Source organism: Erpetoichthys calabaricus, chromosome 2 (genome assembly GCF_900747795.2).
Source record: "Erpetoichthys calabaricus chromosome 2, fErpCal1.3, whole genome shotgun sequence".
Classification (NCBI taxonomy): domain Eukaryota; kingdom Metazoa; phylum Chordata; class Cladistia; order Polypteriformes; family Polypteridae; genus Erpetoichthys; species Erpetoichthys calabaricus.
Genome location: NC_041395.2, coordinates 118,192,958 through 118,197,856, shown reverse-complemented (window position 1 = coordinate 118,197,856; position 4,899 = coordinate 118,192,958). Strand labels below are relative to the sequence as shown.

The 4,899-nt window shown below is 35.7% G+C and overlaps 1 pseudogene; it reads left to right on the top strand.

Moving 5' to 3' along the window:
- Positions 1 to 1,961: 1,961 nt before the first annotated feature.
- LOC127526844 (zinc finger BED domain-containing protein 5-like) lies at positions 1,962 to 4,119 on the top strand (annotated as a pseudogene).
- Positions 4,120 to 4,899: the final 780 nt, after the last annotated feature.

Below are 4,899 nucleotides of genomic sequence, written 5' to 3'. Positions count from 1 at the left end.
TGGCAAAGTGCAGTAAACATTTTAGTAACAACCCATTTAATATCAGAAGTACTTTGAGCCTGCTACATTGATCAAGATATATTAAGTAAATAGAAGCTACTTAGCACTGTTCCCAGTCATTTGATGAATGACCTGCTGCACCTTTAACAGAAGCTATGACAACTGAAGAATTTGGAATTCTTTTATTTCTGTCCCTCATGTTTGCAGTTGAAAATCACATTTTCTATGTTAAGAAAAAGAGAGGAACTTTTATAGCATTTTGTTGACTATAAGCTTTATACAAAATTACAGTGAAGAACAGGCCTTCGTTTCTGTTCAACACCTCATTTGTTTGAAAAGCTGGAGCAACTTAGGACCTTCTTTTCTAAATAAAAAAATATAATAAGCAATTTTGAATTACTTGGTATAAAATTATAACTTTAGGTTGAAAGAAACAATATTTCTGCTTGTCATGTCTGGGGCTTGTGTTCAAATACTGGCCCAACTACTGTCTGTGTAGAACTTACAACATTAAAGCATTCTGTCTGCTTTCTCATGAAAACACAGGTTCCCTCTCACATCCCTAAGACATTTGTATGAAGTTAACTGGTTACATAATGTAATGGTAGTGAACAAGTGAGGATGTTTGTATAGGCTCATGCTACGCATACAATGTTGCCAGTGTAGCTCCTACTCTCTGAAATAACCCATAATGGAATAATATCAGATCACAACCTGCATACTTATCTTCCAAAATTTGTTCATAGAACATTAGTGCTGATTTATTGTTGCATTGATTTGATTATCCTCAATCTCCAGAGATTGCAGGACATGTAATTTTTTAATACCTTGACACCAGTATGCTTTGCTTGTTACTAGACAAAATTTGTAAACACAGCCAGTTGTTCCTCCTCCAATCAATACTGATTAACTTACATTTTTGTTCTGAACATGGCACACTCAGCATTTTTTTTGGTTGCAGTCAATTTTGCTTGCTTAATCTAAAGTTGGCATGAAGATCCACATGGTCATCCTACTGGATTTGCATGGTCCTTTGCTTACTAGAATAAGCCATTGCTCACAATTCTTTAAAATGTATTACTGATTTACAACACCCATGGTTAGAAAGCAGTATTTTAATATTTTATAAATATTTTTCTGAAGGCACACACATTTTGGTTCTTTTATAAAACTGCCATTCACTTGACAAGTGCCCATTTTGTATCCAATATTTTTTCTCTCCATTGTTAAACTTTTTGCTGTTAATTTGACTTTTTATTCAGATTACTATGCAGGCTCCAACTGACATAAACTTCTTTTGAATCAGGATTTTGAGTAATGGTCTTCAGTCTAGGAAATTTTCTCATGCCCTATGGTTTCCAGTAACAATTTAAAAGAAACTTCTGTACTGAATGTGTTTTGGTGTATGAGCTACCCACTCCTTTAGTTGTATTCGTTCCTTCCAGAGTCCCATGATTTTATGATTTTGTTAGCCATCTCAAGTCAGTTTGATCATGTTCTTGTGAAAATCTACTTTCTGTTAGATCAGCGGTTCTCAACCTGTGGGTCGCGACCACGTCGAGGGTTGAATGATGATTTGCCAGGGGTCGCCTAAGACCATTGGAAATATGGGTTTTGTCTATTCTAATGTGTAAAACTTGTTATTGTACAAATTTTTTCCATTGGTAGTTACTAGTTTTTTACTATAATTGTCATTCGAGGATAAATATTGCAGACAATTGAATCAGAATAATTTCAAACGTTTTAATTGTCGTAACTTTATTATTTTTAACTGTTTACATTACTGCACATCGTACAGGTGACGTTACGTAACGTCAAACCGTTGTGGGGATTTACGCACTTCGTGACGTAATTGAAATCACATCCGTTTCTAATTAGTAAAGCATAAACAAACGTTTTATAGTCTGTGTTATTAAAGCTATTGTTATATAATATTTTCATTAGCGAACCAACCCATGACAATGGATCATGTAGAGAAGAACGTTAAGAAAAGAAAATATAGTGACAATTTTTTACAATATGGTTTTACTTCAATAGTTACAGTAGGAATTGAGAAACCTGTATAGAAGTTCTATCAGCCAAATCTATGAAGCCGAACAAACTGAAATGTCATTTTGATAGCAAGCATCCGAGCTTTGCTGGCAAGGATACCCAGTATTTTAGAAGCAAAGCTGATGGAGTCAAGAAAGCCAGACTTGACACTGGCGGCAAGTACCACCAACAAAATGTAGCAGCCGTTGAAGCTTCATATTTGGTGGCTCTCAGAATCGCCAGAGCTATGAAACCTCACACCATTGCTGAAGATTTACTGTTGCCAGCAGCCAAAGACATTGTTCGAGTTATGATCGGAGCTGAATTTGTTACGAAATTGAGTGCAATTTCCTTATATTAAGACACTGTCTGCAGAAGAATTGATGACATGTCTGCTGATATTATTGATCAGGTAATCCAGGAAATGAAATCTGCTCCACTTCCAATATTTAGCATCCAGCTTGATGAATCTACAGATGTTGCAAACTGTTCACAATTATTGGTTTACGTGAGGTATATTAATGATGGCGACTTTAAAGATGAGTTTCTTTTTTGCAAACCTCTTGAAATGACAACTACTGCACGTGATGTATTTGACAGACTTGGTTCATTTCTGAAAGAGCATAAGATCTCTTGGGAAAAGGTTTGTGGTGTTTGCACAGATGGTGCTCCAGCTATGCTAGGATGTTGGTCTGGATTTCAACGTTTGGTACTGAATGAGTCACCAAAAGTCATCGGAACTCACTGTATGATTCATTGAGAAATATTAGCAACGAAGACGCTGCCACTAGAGTTACAAGAAGTAATGAAAAGCGTTGTAAGTTCCGTCAATTTGTAAAAGTGAGTGCTTTAAACGGTCGACTGTTTTCAAAACTTTGTAATGAGTTGGATGTGTCCAACAATGCTCTGCTATTTCACACTGAAGTGAGATGGTTATTGAGAGGAAAAGTTTTAAAACGTCTTTTTGATCTTCGTGATGAACTAAAAACATTTTTTAATCAGAAAGCAAGACCGCAGTTTGAAGCACTTTTCAGCAATGAAAGTGAACTGCAGAAAATAGCTTACTTGGTTGACACCTTTGCCATCTTAAATGAGTTAAATTTATCACTGCAAGGACCAAATGCAACATGCCTCGATTTGTCTGAAAACATCCGATCATTCCAAATGAAACTTCAGCTTTGGCAAAAAAAATTGGAAGAAAATAAAATTTAGATGTTGTCCACCTTATCTGCTTTCTTTGAGGAAAATGACATTGAACCTGACAAAAGGATTACAATGATAATTTCTGTGAAAGAACACTTGCACATGCTTGCGGACGAAATTTCATCGTACTTTCCAAATCTACCTGACACCCCGTTTGCACTTGCCAGAAGTCCACTCACAGTCAAAGTTGAAGATGTTCCTGAGACAGCACAAGAGGAGTTCATTGAACTCTTTAACAGCGATGCAGTGAGAAATGATTTATCTTCAATGTCAGTTACAAAATTCTGGATCAAGTGTTTGCAGTCATATCCTGTTCTGTCTGAGACTGTGTTGTCCCTTCTTCCATTTCCAACAACATATCTTTGCGAAACAGGGTTTTCCAGCTTGTTGGTTATCAAGTCTAAATACAGAAGTAGACTTGTTGCAGAAGATGATCTTCGTTGTGCTCTTGCAAACACCGCCCCGAGAATTTCTGATCTGGTGAGAAAGAAGCAGCCTCAACCTTCGCACTGACGTTGGCTTTTTACGCGTACTGTCGCAACAATTTTGTAGCAATGTAGTTTACTGTTGTTATATTAAGACTGTTACCCATGCTACGCCATGCTTTTCACATTTTCACACAAGTATACAACATGAATACAGTGAATACAGTTCAATACACAATGAAGAAAAACAAATAAACGTAAGTCATAAAGACAAAATTTCATTTATTTGTAATTAGAAATAAATATTTCACAATATATAATTACATATTGTTTTTGTTATTAATCACTATGCTTTAATTATGTTCAATTTGTAACAATGAAAATACATCCTGCACATCAGATATTTACATTACGATTCATAACAGTAGCAAAATTACAGTTATGAAGTAGCAACGAAAATAATTTTTACGGTTGGGGTCGCCACAGCATGGGAAATTGTATTAAAGGGTTGCAGCACTAGAAAGTTTGAGAACTGCTGTGTTAGATTAAGACAGAAATATTTTGAAGACCACCAGCATCTAGAAGTGTGCTAGGTGGTCCTTTCTTTGCAGGCTTATTACTTCCATCTCATTATTGCCTATGTCAAGGAATTCACATGTCAATGAACCATTAGCCCCTCCGTTCACCATTAGGTAGGTTTCCTTTACAAACATTCTTTGTTTTTCATCACTTACTTTAATTACTCTCACTGTTCGGTGACTCCAGGTATGAAGTGCAGAAATTCACACATTCTTGATGAGTGTGAGCCCATGCTCAGTATGACTTACAAATGGTGTTCAAGACCAGTCAGATATTGCTATATTGGATTCACATGGCCTCGTCCCTTATATTTTGTATGGGCACTTAATTAATGTGACTGTTATTTGCATTCCATTATAACATTAATGAAGTATTTTCAAGTATACTGTTGTTTCCTTATTTGAAATCATATATACAATTTCTTACTCTGGATTCAAAAACTATTCAGACTCCCCTCACTTTCTGCATACTTTATTGTGTTGTAGGTTTAATGTTAAATGGATACGTTTGCCATTTTTACCCATCAGTCTACACTTAATAACACATAGTGACAAAGTGAAAACATGTTTTCAGGAAGGTTTCAAATATATTAAAAATCATAAACTGAAATCTCTCATTCATATAAGTATTCAGACCCTAACTTCAGTACTTTGCAGAAGCC